This window comes from Carettochelys insculpta, chromosome 32 (genome assembly GCF_033958435.1).
Source record: "Carettochelys insculpta isolate YL-2023 chromosome 32, ASM3395843v1, whole genome shotgun sequence".
In the NCBI taxonomy this organism is placed as follows: Eukaryota; Metazoa; Chordata; order Testudines; family Carettochelyidae; genus Carettochelys; species Carettochelys insculpta.
The window spans coordinates 2,178,083-2,195,289 of record NC_134168.1 but is presented as its reverse complement, the minus strand read 5'-3'; the positions used below and the strand labels follow the sequence as shown (position 1 = coordinate 2,195,289).

The 17,207-nt window shown below is 53.6% G+C and overlaps 1 non-coding gene across 1 annotated transcript; it reads left to right on the top strand.

Moving 5' to 3' along the window:
- The first annotated feature begins 5,264 nt into the window (after nucleotides 1-5,264).
- Nucleotides 5,265-5,337, top strand: TRNAT-UGU (transfer RNA threonine (anticodon UGU)). The gene has a single exon. It is a non-coding gene; the product is annotated as a tRNA-Thr (tRNA).
- The last annotated feature ends 11,870 nt before the right edge of the window (nucleotides 5,338-17,207 follow it).

Sequence of the window (17,207 nt, the reverse complement as noted above, 5' to 3'; positions counted from 1 at the left end):
GCTATGTCTACACGGCAAAGCTGTTTTGAGATATGTCATGTGATGGAGTTCAGGGGCCCACACAGGCTCGGGTCTGGGCGTTACGGTCATACCAGACCTTTTGCTTCCTTTGGGCCATGGAGAGGTTCTCCCTGGCCAGGCCCAAGAGCTCGGTGAGTTTTTCCCGGAAGGTCAGTACATACTGTACCACTGACTCCCCTTCAGGAGAGGCCGTCCCCTCCCACTCGTCTCTGAGCAAGTCCAAGGGTCCCCGTACCCTCCTTCCGTACAGCAGCTCAAACAGGGAGAACCCCGTGGATTCCTGGGGCACCTCCCTGTATGCAAACAGCAGGTGGGGTAAGTACTTGTCCCAGTCATGGGGGTATTGATTCATGAAGGTTCTCAGCATCTGCTTCAGAGTCCCATTGAACCTCTCCACCAGCCCATTGGTCTGCGGGTGGTAGGCTGTGGCCCAGGTGTGCCGGACCCCACACTTGTCCCACAAGCTTTGCAGTAGGGCCGACATGAAGTTGGACCCCTGATCCATGAGGACCTCTTTGGGGAACCCCACTCTGCTGAAAATGGACAGCAGTGCATCCGCCACGGTGTCAGCGTCGACAGAGGTCAAGGCCACTGCTTCTGAGTATTGCGTAGCAAAATCTACCACCACCAAAATATATTTCTTCCCCGAACGCGTTGCCTTGCTGAAGGGTCCCACTATGTCTATAGCCACTTTCTGGAAAGGCTCCTCTATGATGGGCAGTGGCCTCAGGGGAGCTTTCCCCTTATCTTGGGTCTTCCCCACCCTCTGGCAGGGATCGCAGGACAGGCAATACAGACGGACAGCTGCAAAGATCCCTGGCCAGAAATAGTTCTGTAACAACCTTCTCCTGGTGCGGTGGATCCCCTGGTGTCCTGCGAGCGGGACATCATGGGCTAGGTACAGCAACCTGCGCCGGTACTTTTGGGGAACCACCAGTTGCCTCTGTACCTTCCATGGCTCCGCTTTGCGTCTGGGAGCCCATTCCCGGTACAGGAATCCCTTTTCCCACAGGAATCTCTCCCTGCAGCCCTCCCCCAGCTGTGGAGCTGGGCTGAGACTGGCCAATTCCCTCAGCTTCTGCAAGGAGGGGTGTGTCTGCTGCTCTGCCTGGAATTCTTCGGCTGGGGCAGGGGCGGAAGCCACTTCCCCTTCCCTGCCTGGCTCCAGCACCCCTGGCCTGTGAGATCTGGTTTTTGGGGGCCCCCTTTCTCTCAGGGTTGGCCCCTGTGGCTTCTGTGGCTTTGGCTGGGCCTGTACCCCTGAATCTGGGGAGCGCACCCCTCGTTTTCTTTGGCTACGGGTCAGGACCAGGGCACGAGGGAATTCACCTGGCCAGTTCTCCAGGTCAACCCCCATCAGTACATCCGCCGGCAAATGGCTGTGCACGCCCACTTCCTTGGGGCCTTCCTTCTTCCCCCATTTCAGGTGCACCCTCGCCATGGGCACCTTGAAAGGGGTCCCATCAATTCCTGTTACAGTCAGGTGGGAATTGGGTATCATCCGGCCCGGTGCCACCACCCCGGGTCGGGCCAGCGTCACGTCAGCGCCTGTGTCCCAGAACCCCGTGACCTTTTTCCCGTCTACCTCGAGGGGTTTGAGACATTTGCTCCACAGAGACATTGCCGCCCCCACTCTGTAAACTGACCTCTGAGCATTTGGTCCCCCTGAGGAGCTGGTCTGTGGGGTTGGCTCAGCCCAATTCGAGTGCCCATTGTCAGCACCACCCGCCTTGGCCGCCAGCCCCTCTGGCTTCTGGGACCCCACCCAGTTGACTCCATGACCCCCCGGCCTGCTCAACCTGTCTGGGAGCCTGGGGTACTGGGCTGCTCTATGCCCCTTTCGCCCACAGCGATAACAGCCTGGGTCTTGTTGTGTCCCTCGGGCCGGCTGCTCTGTCCACGCCCTGGCTGGCCTTCTGTGGCTTGGACCACCAGTCCCTTTTTCCTGGGCTAGCCCAGGATGTGGTCCCCTCTGTTGCACATCCAGGAACCGGTCTCTCTGAGACTCCTGGTTTCTTCGGGCCTCCCTGTGTCTCTGGGATTTTCTGTCCACCCAGGATTCCCTTTCAAACCTGGCTTGGCTATTTGTGAAATCATCTGCCAGTTTCCCTGCATCGTGTGAGTCCCCCGGCCTCCGGTCCACGAGCCACACCCTCAGGTCAGGTGAGCACATCTCGTAGAATCGCTCCACGACCGCCAGCTCGATCAGGTCCTCTACGGACTGGGCTCCCATTCCGAACGCCCACTTCTGGTAGTATTGCTTCAGGCGGGCGGTTGTATCTACATGGGTTTCCTCTGGCCTCTTCTGCACCTCCTGGAACCTCTTCTCATTCATCTCCGGAGTCAGCCCGAACTTATGCAGCAGGGCCTGTTTGAACCGTTCATAGTCCCCAGGCTGCAGCCCCTCCAGCTGGCTGAGCACCGCTGCGGCCTTCTGGCCCAGCAAGGGGGTGAGGTGCCGGAGCCACTCATCTGGGGGAACCTCATGCAACTCACAGGCTCGCTCAAAGGCGGTAAGGAACTCGTCCATGTCCCCTGGGTCCTGACACTGGGCCAGCACACGCGTCTCCAAGTGACTGGCCACCCCGAGCCATCTGGCCCTCTCCCCGCTTACCGCAGCTGGGGCCTCTTGGCATCTTGCCTCTGCCATGGTTCGCTCATGCTCCCGCTCTCGCTCTCTCTCCTTCCGTTCTCGTTCTTTCTCCTCCCGCTCTCGCTCTCTTTCCTCCCGCTGTCTCTCTTGTAGCTGGCGCTTGTGCTCACGCTCTCTGTCATGTTCCTGGCACTCATGTTCCCTCTGCAGTTCCTGGACTTCCAGTTCCTTTAATTGCACCTCGACCTCCAGCTGTCGCAGGTCTGCAGCGGGGAACTCTGCCCGTGATGGACCACCGCTAGCTGAGCGTGACCTGGCAGGCACCGTGTCTGCCTGACGGCGTTGAGCCTCCACTCCTGTCTGAGAATCCAAAACGCTTCCGGGGGTGACTGGCCACTTTCTGCCAGGACAGGCTCTGGCCCCCCGGATCGGTCATTCTCTTCCAGCTGGGCAATCAGCTGGGCCTTGGTCGCCTTCCCCACGGTCAGGCCCCTCTCTCTGCACAGCTCTGCTAGCTCTGCCTTCAGAAGTCGGGTATAATCCATCTCCCCACTGTCTCCCAGGGTATCAACTTACCGGCAGAAGCTGCAGCATCGCAAGGCTCCCAAAAGCCTTGTGAGGCTCCTTCTTTCTCCTGCGCTCAGTCAGTCACTGCTGGGAGCTCATCTGCGGGTGCAGTGCATCCCACTTCTGACACCAGTGTGATGGGGTTCAGGGGTCCCCCAGCCCTGCACCCCGTCCATAGGCAGGAGTGACTCTCACCCAGCAGGTACAACAGGACGTTTATTAGGCAACAGATGCCCAGTTTCTCACAGAAGAGTCAGTGCAGCAGTCAGAGACAGTCATTCCAACCCTCCTGGGGAGAGGACCCCGAGGGGTGCCCCTCTGGGATGTAGCTTCCCCGCTTTCCAGGCTGGCTGCCTTCCAGCTCCCTCTCCCCCAAGCTTCTAACTGCTAAACCCAGCTTGGCTCCTCCCTGCTCTTTGTTCAGGACAGAGGTGTTACCTGCCAGCCTAGGGTACAGCCCAGGGGTCATCCTTAGCCGTTGGGAGCTGCTCTGCCTGTCACACACATCCACCCTGAGTCTCACCCCCCACCCCCAGCTCCATCACACCTCAGTCTCCCGAAATGGCTAATCTTTGAAATGCACCTCTTATTTTAAAACATTTTTCAAAATAATAAGTGCGCTATTTTAGCTTCACAGTACTCCTCGTAACGGGAGGGGGAGGATGCTTCAAAATACTGCTTAGACAGCACCAAAGGCTAAAATAGTCTATTTGAAAATGTGTTTGAAATAAATTATACACTTTGCTTAGTTGGGTAGCTGAAGCCTATCACAGCAGAGACTGAAGCCCAGACATCAGCCAAGGAAGCCCAGCTTGAGAAATTACAGCCCAAGACAGAATATTTGCAAGAGCAACGTACAGCTGCTTCACACTGGTGGCAATGCCAGCAGCATGGATACAAGATCTGACCGACCTTCTGGCTGATAGACAGAGGGAAACAACAAACCGCACCATGCAATGTGAGGAGGTACAAGCAGCCCTGTGGCGACTCATGAAGCCAATGCAGGCAGGCACTGGGGGACCAACCGAACATACACAGTGCCGGCAAAGAGAGACCGGATTAAAATCTAAATAAGTATGTGTGGTGGGGTTCAGGAATCTGCAGGCAGGAGTGACTCTCACTCAGCAGGAGAACAGCGGGTTCATTAGCCGACAGGACACAGCGTCGTACAGAGGGGTCAGTGCAGCCGGCAGAGACAGCCAGTCCCATCCATGCTGGGGAGAGGAGGCCCCGAGGGGCCCCCAGAGCCAGGGCCTGGCCCCCTCCTTTGTCTCTCCCCCAGCCCAGACTCACTGCTTCCCACTCCTAGTTCCAATTCAAACCCCTCTGGCTCCACCTCCCACTTTGTCTGCAGCCCAGAGGGGTCACCTACTCGCCAGGTTACCCTCAACAGGAGCCCCCCACCCTCTGTGTGAGACACACACACACACACACATCCCCCACTCCATCACAGTCTGTATGAGGGGAGCTTAGAAAAGAGGGGACTGCGGTGGGGTATTATAGAGTTTCATAAAATCATGACAGGTGTGGGAGAAAGGCACATTTCTGCACACAGTGCAGTTACCCTGCGGAGCCCCTGGCCAGAGGAGGTTGTGAACACCAAGATTTTAACAGGGTTCAAAACAGAACTAGATAAATTCATGAAGGCCTGGTCCATCCATGGCTATGGGCCAGGATGGGTGGGAATAGTGTACCCATCCTCTGCTTGTCAAAGGCTGGGAATGGATGCCAGGAGAGGGGTCGTTTTGGTGATTCCCTGTTCTGTTCACACCCTGGCATTGGCCACTGTCAGAAGAGAGGACACGGGGCTAAGCAAACCTTGGATCTGACCCAGTATGGCCGTTCTCATGTGCATAATGGAAACTATCAGGTCATCCCCACTCCTTTATGAGAAAACTGATTTGGAAGTGAGGACTGGGGAAGAACGTGAAGTTGAGAAGGACCCTTAAATCTGTAATCAATGTCACCATGAGGAGATAATACCATCAGCCTCTCAGTTGCCTAAATAATCCATCCCTTCAGCACCCAGAACGATCATTTTCAAATTGTGTTTCAGTGACTAACAAGGCTTTTCATTTCACCTGGCTCCATAGCTCAGTGGTTAGAGCACTGGTCTTGTAAACCAGTGGTCGTCAGTTCAAATCTCACTAGAGCCTCAGCAGCTAATTTATATGCTTAGAATAAGGTTTTCTATAAGCACCAGCAGCTCCTTTCATTTATCGACTTGCCATGAGCCAACAGGGTGCCCTGGCAGCCAAGAAGGCTAATGGCACATTGGGGTGCTTTATAAGGAGCGTTTCTAGCAGGCCTAGAGAAGCTGTTGTTCCCCTCTACTTGACACTGGTGAGGCCACATCTGGAGTAGTGCGGTCAGTTCTGGGGCCCCCAGTATAGAACGGATGCGGATGCATTGGAGAGGGTTGAGGGGAGGGCAACCAAAACAATTAGTGGGCTGAGGCATATGACCTACGAGGAGAAGCTGAGGGATTTGGGCTTGTTTAGTTTACAGAAGAGAAGACTGAGGGGTGATGTGACAGCAGCCTTCAACTTCCAGAAGGGGAGCTCTGAAGAGGCTGGAGAGAGGCTGTTCTCAGGGGTGGCAGACGGCAGAACAAGGAGCAATGGTGTGAAGTTACCGAGGGGGAGGTGTAGTTGGATATTAGGAAAAAACTCTTTCCCCAGGCGGGAGATGAGGCACTGGAATGCGCTACCAAGAGAGACGGTGGAATCTCCCTCCCCAGGGGTTTTTAAGCCCCACACGTACTGGAGAAAGGGCACCGGCCGTTCCGAAGGCCAATATGGAAGCAGCCGTTAGCTTTAGGGAACAAAACATTCTCCTGAATTACCCAGGAAATTGGTGGCTCATCCACAGAGGGCAGCCCCAGGGGGAGGACCTCCTCCTCCCAATGTATTGTGACTAAGCTGGGGGAGTGAGGCTCCTCCAACCCTTGTAAATATTACACAAGCTCCTTGGGATCACCCAATGGCTCTATTGTCTGTGAAGCGTTTGGAAAGGTTTGTTGACCGGTGTTCCTAGGCACCGGAGCAGCCGTATCGTCCTTCTGCATTGCAGCGGGGCTGAGAACTCCCTTCCTATCGATTGCCTTTCCGTAGATTCTTGAGGCCGATGAGGACAGAGGGAAGAAAGTGGCCGAGTTCACGCCCCCTCTGCGGTGCAACGTAGCTTACGGACGGAAGTGGGTTGCACCATTTAGATGGAGTGTAAAACCAGTTTATGTCAGCTTTGGGTTATCTTTGAACTACCTAATAAAAGACTAATTCAGGCCACAGTTCCTCATGGTGTAGGTACGGTCATCCCTGCCTCAAAAGGGTAGCCGTGATCCAGGTATCAGAGAAATATATCCCAGCTCTTCAAGACCCTGTAGTACCTTAAAGACTAACAGTTGTATGTATTAGATAATAAGCGTCCACAGGTAACACTCATCCCCACCATTCAAATTATGACAGGACACTTAGTCATGAGTTCAGAGTTGTTTTGTTTATTAGTAATGTGACAGACTCAGGGCAGCTGGCTACAATGGCTTGGTGGAAGGCAGACATTGCCAGGGCTGGGTGCATGGTTTTCAATTTCCTGAATAAACTGCCAAAGATTACAAGTCAGGCAGGCACCTGAAAGTAATTAAGAACTAGCCTGAAGCAGCAGGTTAATCATGCACTTGCAATCAATTAAGGACTGCTGAGCTACCGTAAAAGTTTTCCCCTTAGGTCTGGGTGGAAAAGGAGAAGAGTGACGGACCGAGATGAGGAAGTGCCTTGCTGGAGAGCTGAGAAGACTGCTGGTGTTGAAGAAGGAAAGATTTGTTCAGGTACCAGGAGAAGGTACGAGTGGAGCCTCTGGGGAAGTGGCCCAGGGAGAAGGCTGCTGTACTGGGGCCAAGGGAATAATCCCAAAAGTTGTGGCTACCTAGGGACCCTGGGCTGGAAACCTGAAGTAACCGAGGGGGACAGGATTCCCCTAAACCTTCCTATGCCACAAAGAGTCTGCTCCTGGAAAGAGGGCCAGGAATATGGAGGGGTTTTACCCCAGTCCTTTGACTTTGCCTGTGATAAGGATAGCTCAGTATGCTGTGAGCCTGGCTTCTAGAAAAAGAAAAAGAAGCAGTGTGTAGGGTCACAGCGAGTCTTTAAGGCATACAATAACCAAGATGATGAGGGGGCTGGAGCATGTGACCTACGAGGAGAGGCTGAGGGATTTGGGCTTATTTATTTGGCAGAAGAGAAGAGTGAGGGGTGATTTGATAGCAGCCTTCAGCTTCCTGAAGGGGGTTTTAAAGAGGGTGGAGAGAGGCTGTTCTCAGTGGTGATGGAAGGCAGAACAAGGAGCAATGGTCTGAAGTTAAAAAGGGGGAGGTGTAGGTTGGTTATTAGGAAATACTCTTTCCCCAGGGGGTGGTGAAGCACTGGGATGTGTTACCTAGAGTGGTGGTGGAATCTCCGTCCCTGGAGGTCTTTAAGTCCCAGCTTGACAGCCCTGGCTGGGATGATTTAGCTAGGGTTCGATTCTCTGATGTCGCCAAGGTGGAGCTGCCCCAAGTCCGGCCCACCAGAGACCCGGGCATGTACATTGGTCACCAACCTGTGCTGAAGTCCGGGCAGTCAACCTCAGTCCCTGGGTGATGGCCAGCAGACCTGTTTTTTGGGACCGATTATTCAACTCTCAATGCAACTTTTCCACTCACCATCCCTAGTTATTTGTACACTGGGTCAGCGAGCAAGGGAGTGATTGTCATTCACATGGACAGAACCGTGCCAGCTAGAGTGGCTGACAACAGTGACAGTGTAGCCTTCCATCTTATATGGCTTTTTAGTTTAATTAGAGCACCTCTATATGTATTAACCCAGTACGGTTAATTCAGTGCATAGCTGATTGAACCTAGAAAATGGCAAACTTATTTTCTTCTTATATTTCATTCTTCAAAACTAATCAGCAGGCCTGTAGCACTTTAAAGACTAACAAAATAATGTATTAGGTGATGAACTTTTGTGGGGCAGACCAAGAGTAACTCCAAGAGCTTGGCAGGGTATTCTGCTCCTCAAGTATTAGTTTGTTGCAATCTTTTATACCCAATGTGAATCAATATTTTTCAGTGGTGGGTGACTACAAATGCACGTTTCATGGGTAGCGATGGGTATCTACTTTTGAATTTGTAATTTTTTTTCTTGATTTTACTTTTGTCTTAAAAGTATTATAAAGGTCATCTATCCCTGCACACACCCATCTGCTCGTCTAATTACACACGTGCTCGTTCCATTGTAGGAGTCTTGAAGGCTGCTCAGGTCTGGTGATTTTGAGGCCTGTCCTTGTTTTGGTGAGCCTGTCCTTTTTCTGTTTGGTTCGACGAGGGACAATCCCATTCCTGGCACATCCCATTTTCCTGGCACACCCAAAGCCTGACTTTCACTTATGTTACAATAACAGGAAGTTGCAGACTGAAATTGGTGGTCCTGACTCTTGCGTTATAAATGAGTTGGTGTCTGTAAAATTGTGAATGAAGTGAGATCACCTCTGGAGAAATTAGATTTATTAAAATAGGAGAAATACCGAAGAAGCACACCCGTATTTTTTAGCGTGCTAGCCAGCTTAAACTGTTTATGGCTTCTTCCTGCAAAAAACAGAGACCTGGCAACATACGCCTGCGTGTGCTCGCATCACACATGCAAACCTGAGCTGGATCGGTGCTTGAAAAAATACTGATTGGCCGCGCTGAAATAAAAGTTGGGCTGCAAACTTTGCTTATGTTGCAAGGTGTATTTTATAACACACCCACGAGCGGTCAAAGCACTCGACTATTTATCGACAGTACGGTGCGGCCCCTGCTGGCTGGCTTTGGCCGTCCCTGCAGCTGACTCTGCTCTTTTCCGCTGCGGTGGAGGGTCCCTGCTGGTAAGTGCGGGGCGTGCGTGAGTTTATGCAGGCCCAGACTCTGGGTGCCACATTCACACACACGCACGCACACGAGGCTGGCATCTTTTCCACACCTGCTCCCCAGATGGGGCCCGCCGCGATCTACCCTAACAAACCGAGCCCGGGGCATTGGACGTTGCTGTGGCGCTGTGAGCCGGGGGGCAGCAGAAAACACCCCATGGGCGACGGACCCTCCTGCAGCAGGTGCAGAGTAAAGATAAACTCTGGGTGGGGACTTGGGATGCTCCCGGTCCAGGTGAAATCCTCCTGGATCAAGGCACTGTGGTTTCTCGCTCCATGGCTACAGAAGGGTGAGATCTGGTAAGGGGCAACAGGCCCACGCAGGTGAACTCCCTGCAGGTGCATCGCCAGGAGGAACACAGCCTGGTTGGGCTTTCTTTCTCCGCAGCGAAGAGTCACGCGCCGTGTGCTGCTCTTCTCTGCCCCAGGAGGAGGCCGGGGGCCGGGGCAGCTCAGAAGTAGAGAGAAAAACCCACAAAAGCAGCACACAGAGGGCCTGAGCATGACGAAGCGGGAGATTCGGAGGGGCTTGCGTGCAGAGAGGCAGCACTCGATATCCCTGGGGGTTACTGGTGTAACAAGGGACAGGCAGTCGTTTGTGAAAGGGGCCAGCGCAGAAGTGGGGACCTGGCCAGTGGCCTGGAGAATGGAGACCTCGGCGACTGGTGTCTGGGTGCCTGGCAGCCCCAGCTCAGGCGGCACAGCCGGGTCTGGCCAGTGGGAGGACAATGGGATGCAGAGAGAGGATCTCATGACCTGGCCAGCTGGTTCCAGCCAGGGGAGAACCAAGACCATTGGAGAGGAGAGGCGGAGAAGAGAGGGGCCCAGGCCAGAAGACCAAGGGGCAGTGGAGGAGTTGCTGGGGTGAGGGGAAATCAGGGGATTGACTGGAAGGAGGAGGCTGAGGGACAGGGCAGGGCAGGGATCAGGCAGAACCCCCCTGGCTGCAGGGCAGACTCAGCCGCGTGGTGCGAGGGAGGCCAGTCTGACAGGCTGGAGAGGCCCTGGGCTGGGTTGGATGCTCCTGTGCAAGGCTGTCTGAGAGCCGCTGCGGGCGGGAGAACAGGGCTGCACTGTCCCCCAGGAAGGAAGGAAGGCCAGGGGACCCAGACGGAAGGGGCTCCATGCGTGTGTCTGTGGCAGAGACAGGTGTGCCGAGGGTCTGAGAGGTGCAGCCCCAGAGCAGAGGGGCATAAGCCCTGAGCGTGAGTGGCTCTTGCACCGACAGGGTTCTCCCAGGGCCATTTCACCGTGTACACCGACCGCTCACCCCTGCCCTGGCTGCAGCCCATGAAAGGGGCCAACGCCAGGCTCCTGCGGTGGAGCTGCTCCTGCAGGACTACGACATGGAGGTGGCTCGTGTTTAAAGGGAGCAGCGACGTTAATGCAGTCACGGAGCAGGAGCCCTGAACTTTTCCAGGCCCCTGGCTAGGTGACCCCGCTCAGTTCAGACTCCAAGGACTGATGCTCGGGTGCCCGGCAGACCCGAGGGGGCCAGCACAGCCAGGTCTGTGCAGCGGGAGGACAATGGGCTTGCAGAGAGAGGCCCCCGGGACCTGCCCACCTGGTTCCAGCTGAGGGGGAGCAAAGGCCGGCGGAGAGAGGAGAGTGAGAAAAGCAGGACCCAGGCAACCCTGGTACCTGGCGGGAGGACAAAGGCTTAGTGGGGAGCTGGGGTGCGGTGGGGACTATCGAGGGCTCCACTGGATCAGGCAGACTCAGCCGTGTGGTGCTAGGGAGGCCAGGCCGACAGGTCCGTGCTGGGTTCAGGTCTCAGGAACCACCCGTGTGACGCCGGCTGTGAGTCACTCCGGGCTGGAGAACAGGGCTGCGCTGTCCCCCTGGGAGTGGGGAGTGGGGAGCCCGGCGGGAGGTGGGGGGCAGGGGACAGAGCGAGGGGACGCCACGGGGGGGGGTCCCCGGCAGAGCCAGGTGTGCTAGGGGCTCTGAGAGAGGGGACCCCGAGAAGGGCTGTTACGTTGAGGGGGGTTTGCCCCATAAGTCCGTGACACTGATTCACACACACAGTCGTTCTGCACAAGCACACAACGCGCCTCTTTCACGCAACCCGGTGCCTTTCACACGCAGCGGCCCATGGCGTTCAAATAAACGGGCAGCTTAAACCCGGTGGCCGTTTCCTGGGATGCCGGCTCCCCTTATGTCTGCGTGTGCGGCCTGTCCCTAGGGCGGCTGCGTGTGGGACTGGCTGGGGGCCGGTGCATGCAGGGGTGTGTTCAGGGTGTCAGCATGTGTAGGAGTGTGCCGTGTGCAATGTCAGGGGTAAGTTTGAAGTACCAGGATGGGCTCAAGGTGTTTGTATGTGGGTGTGAGCGTGCGAGTTTGTGCGATATCAGTGTATGAGTGGTCATTTGGACACTGGCAGCTTGGGACCATATGGACATTAACCAAAGGTCCTGGCACGCTACAGGCATTACAGCATTTCTGTCCGTCTGTCTTTCCGCCCCCAGACCTATTAATGTAGGAGCTGATCTCCATAACCTCCACTTTCCCAATCTAGCTCTACACAGACATATCCGTCTATCTATGCATCTATCTATCCCCATATATCGTATCTAGCCATCTATCTATCTATCCATCCCCCATACACTCTATCTATCTATGCATCTATCTATCCCCATATATCGTATCTAGCCATCTATCTATCTATCCATCCCCCATACACTCTATCTATCTATGCATCTATCTATCCCCATATATCGTATCTATCCAGCTATCTATCTATCCATCCCCCATACACTGTATCTATCTATCTATCTGTCTATCCCCATATATCGTATCTATCCATCTATCTATCTATCCATCCCCCATACACTCTGTCTATCTATCTATCTATCTATCCCCATATATCGTATCTATCTGTCTATCCCCATACACTCTATCTATCTATCCATCCCCCATACACTCTATCTATCTATCTATCTGTCTATCCCCATATATCGTATCTATCTATCCCCATACACTCTATCTATCTGTCTATCTATCTATCTGTCTATCCCCATATATGGTATCTATCCATCTATCTATCTACCTATCTATCTATCCCCATATATCGTATCTATCTATCTATCTATCTATCTATCCCCATACGCCGTATCTATCTATCTGTCTATCCCCACACACCGTATCTCTCTCTCTCCCTCTCACATGATCTATCTCTCTGTATGATCATCTGTTTATTATTTAGTAGGAGTTTTTTAAAAAAGCTGGCGTAATGTGAGGCGATGCTAGGGCAGAGTCAGCCTGTTGCGATGGCTCTACCCTCTTCAGGAGTCATTTGCCTTTTGCACCCCCACACTGCTCCTCAGTAAATCTCTTGCAGGAGAGAGACACCGCTGGGGAATGCAGTAGTAAGTCTATTTTCCCATGTTACATGAAAAAAATGACAGTGTAAAATTCACGGAATGGGCCAGAGTTCTACCAATGAAAGTGAGGAGCTCGGGGGTACTTGGGCTCAAAGTGGCAGAACAAGACGTCAACTCTTCAACCACTTGCAAGTGAGGAGCTGAGACCCACTTCATCAGATCTGGAGTGAAAGTAAGAATCCTTCCCTAACCCCCCAGCTACATGCATCCTGGTTCCTTAATTTTGCTCCAGATCTGAAGAAGTGTGTCTTACCCACGCAAGGGCCTTACCTAATAAATACAATTGTTAGTCTTTAAGGTGCGACAGGACAGCTTGTGGGGTTTTTTTGGTGAAGAGCAGTATGAGAGGGGGCTATAAAATAACAATGTGATGGAGAACCTGAATAAGGAGGTGTCATTTACCCATTCAAATGACACAAGAAGCTGCCTCACCCTGAAGACATCAGGCAACAGTTTTAAAGCAAACATAAGGGGGTATTTCTTCACACACTACACAGACAAGGCATGAAACTTTTATCCTGAGTGATGTTGTGGAGGTCAAAAATGGAGGGTTTGAAAAACAAGGAGACAAGTTCATGGAGGATGGGTCCGCTGAGGCGAAGCAGTCAGGAAGGATGACGTGTGCGCCGGATGTCTGAAAATCTCCGTGAGAGCGCGAGAATCTGGGAATGGACGACAGGGAATGGATCGTTTCATAAAAATGACAGAGAATGTCTTGTTGGTACACCCACATCTTGGATGCTGCGTGCAGCTGTGCTCGCCTCATCTCAAACACGGTATCTTGGCATTGGAAAAGGTTCAAAAAAGGGCAACCAAAATGATTGGGGATTTGGAATGGAGCCATAAGAAGAGGATAAAAAGACGAGGATTTGTCATCTTGGGAAAGAGGAGACTGAGGGGGAATATAATAGAGGTCTATAAAATCGTGATGGGTGTGGCGAAAGTGAATAAGAAAAAGTTAGCTACTCGCTCCAATAACACAAGAACTAGGGGTCACCCAATGAAATTCATGGGCAGCAGGTTTAAAGCTAACACAAGGAAGTTTTTCTTCACACAGCTCAGGGACGGCCTGTGGAACTGCTGGCCAGAGAAGGTTCTGAAGACCAGGTCTTTAAGAGGGTTCAGTAAAGAGCTCATGGTGGTTGGGTCGATCGATGGTGGTTAGCCAGGCTGGGTGGGAGTGGTGCCCTGGCCTCTGTTTGTCAGGGGCTGGAAACAGATGAATGCTACCTCTCCTGGGCCCTGCCTATGGAATAAGGAGATTTCGAAGCTGCTGGGGTCCTTTCGAAAAGGACCCCCGTCCAGACTAGCGGCAAGGCGGTGAGCCGCGTCAATTTCGAAGGGCCGCGGCCGCCCGCGTGCTAATGAGACACTGAATATGGATTTCAGCACTTCACTAGTAAACTTCGAAATGGCCATTTGCATTTGCATGGCAACTTTGAAGTTTTGGGCTAGTGTAGACGTGGCCCTGGACACCAGGCATTGTTGGAAGCCAGGGCCCTGGGCTGGCTGGACCTTTGGTGTGACCTGGTGCGGCAGTTCTAGTGTTCTTAAATTGCCCATTGAGTCTAGTGGTTAGAGTAGGGTGGGCGGTAGTAAGCAGGACTCCTGGCTGTTGTTCCCAGGAATGCGGGGGAAGTTGATGTTGGGCTTGGAAGCGTACAAAATCCCCCTTGAGAACTGCAGTCCATTTCCAGCAACCCCCTTAACTGGCTTGGGGCTACCACTCTTCCCACACACAAAGCAACACAACAAGGCAGGGGTGGCGTTCGCAGCAGGCAGGCTTTATTGCCCTGAGGGAGCACACAGCACGGGAGATACGGGGCAACGCATCACCAAAAGAGAAAGAGAACAATAATCAGTGCCCCTTAATTAGGAGGGCTAAGCAGATTCTCCGTGACGAGGCTGGGCCTTTAGATGTGCAAGATGGGGAAGGGGTGGCCATATTCTATAGTCAGCAGGGGGGAACAGCAGAGGCTGTGGTGGGAATCCCTTAAACTACCTCATCGGTGGGTAAGGAGCTGGGTGCCGTGGCTGGCGTGGGAGGGACAGGGCGGTGGGTTCGAGGAAGAAGCAGGCTCTCCTGCCTGCCTTCTGTGCACGGAGGGGCCCTACATATACTTCACAAACTTTGCCGGGAGCCCGCCCATGCAGACAATTAAAATTTTGGCTCTGTGGCGTACCCCACTGTAAGAGAGGGTCAAGAGGTTCTTCGTGCAGGTGGTCATATCCGAGGTCCCCTTGCTCAGGTACAGTAAGCCCCCCATTCTTATGCCGCCCCCCCTACAGACGCAGTTGATGTGCTTGGGGGATGAGTGGAGGAAGGTGTGGACGTGCTTCCAGAATAAGCCCTTCCTCCACATCATGTTGTTGCAGTAGGCGCTATCGTCCAGGTCGCTGTCCCGGGGGAAATCCACGTGCTTGAGGTTGAATATTTGATTCAGCGGGTTCCACGAATGCCCCGGCTGGAGGGCCAGGCAAGCCAGCAGCAGGGCCAGTGGCCACAGGCGGGCTGGGCGGAGACCTCTCGGACCCATGGTGTCTGTCCCTGGGCCGACCTGCAGCACCGAGACCGGGGAAATGGAAGGAGGAGCACGGGAGGGGGATTAGCCTGCTCCGCACAACTTCATCCGCAAATGTCTCCTGCTCCCAGGATACCCTCGGCCTGTGCCCCGGAGCCCCCCGCCTGCCGTTTCTCCTGCCCCTTTCTTCACCAGCTTTTGCACAGACCCCGGCCAAGATGAGACCCCTCCTCCTTTATTCCCCACTCTCCTCCCAGACTCCTGGAGAGACGCCGGGTGTCCTGCGCCTCAGGGGCAGACTGGTCTTGCCCTGCCCTGGGAAACGTGTGACTCACCCCCAAACGCAGAGATGCAAACCGAACCCAAGAGTCCTGCCTCTCAGCCCCATCCACTCTAACTGCTAGATTACGCTGCCTTCCGCAAATGACCCCCCCGCCACCGTCGCGGCCCATGTAACACTGTCCTCTCCCGGCTGGCGGAATGCCCTGCCACTTACCTGAGTCCTTGCTGCTTGGCTGTGAGAGCGAGGGCTCCCAGCCTCTGCTGTGCTGAACCTCACCCTGCGCTTGCTCAGCACCTTGGTGCGTTTTATACAGAGCCCAGCCGGACATGGTGGGGGATGAGTCAGATAAGAAATCCAGCCAGTGATGGAGTTCGCGTGATTTCCTGACAGCTGGCAATTAACAGCCGAGGTCCAGCAGGCAGGGCGTGGATGGGCGATCACCAGCATATCTCAGGGTGCATCCTGGAAGCACCTCTGGGTGTGTCTCCCCAGCAAGTGAAGGTATGATAGACACATGAATGGGCAGAGCCAAGACAGCTTTATTCCAAATAGCGTAGGTAAGTGCAGCCAGCTGCCAGGGAACCACTAGCCTGTGCTAGACCTGCGCTTCGTCACAGAATCGTTGAATCACTGCACACTAGAACGGGAAGGGACCTCGAGACGCCATTGAGTTCAGTCCCCTGCCCTGACAGCAGGACCAAGGGCCAAGCGTCCCTGATAGGTGTCTGTCCAACCTGCTCTTAAATATCTCCAGTAATATTGATTCCACGACCTCCCTAGGCAATTTGTTCCAACTTTTAACCACCCTGTTAGGAAATTAACTCTGTTGCAGTTGGAGCCCATTGCTTCTTTTTCTGTCCTCAGAGGCCAAGGAGAACAATTTTCTTCCTTCTTCTTGTAATCCTCTTTTAGGCTTTTGTAAACCTCTATCATGCCCTGTCCCAGTCTGCCCTTTTCTAAACTAAACAAGCCCAGTTCTTTCAGCCTTCCCTCGTCGCTCATGCTCTCTAGACCTTTCATCATTCTTTTTTGCTCTTCTCTGGACCATCTCTAATTTCTCCACCTTTTTTCTTGAAATGTGGTGCCCTGGCTCTCCGCTGCCCCTGCTCTGGTTATCCAGGTTAGCCAGAGGAAAGCCAGAGTGGGAATACATGCCCATGCTGCAATCCCACTGGGGTTTTTCACTATGGAGCTGCATCCTGACTCCTGGCTCGCCAGTACCTTCCAAATCCAGCCTTAGCCTGGCCCAAACAGCTCTGCTGCTGTCCCCAACCCATAGCCACCTGGAAGCTGGGCCTGGAGCTCTCTCACCCTCCAGCTCTGCCAGTACTCCTGAATCCTGACCCACAGCTCCTGCTGTCCTGGCCCCAGGCTCTCTTGTAGTTAGTCAGTTGGAAAACTTGGGCCCAAAGTGTCAAAGGGGTGAACATGCCCCAGTCCGTGGTCATCATTAACCAAGTTCAAACATGATTAGGGGTTTCATGTCCAAGGACTTTTACCTTCTTGGTCCTATGGCAAATAAACCTTAAAAGTCCGTCTGGAGTCTGGAAAAGAGAAGAATTACAGTCAATTCTTTCCATTTCAGATGTTTTAGGTAAGGCTTACTTGACTTAAAGCCTTGTACTCCATATGGAAGATAGGTCATCTACGAGTCTTTTCCACTTCACTCTGTCGCAGGGCAAAACCTCTAGCTGACTCCAGGACTACCCTAGTTATTGTCCTTCAGTCTCAGTAGATCTTGTCCACGTTGTCTGAGGTCATCCTCTTTTGTGTTTTCCTTCAAGATTCCACGTGAGAACTTGATGGACGATGCGGGAGGTTGGTTTCCTGAGAGCGTGGCCTGGCCATCCCCACTTTCTTCTCTCGATTTGAACGTCAAGTGGTTCTTGTCC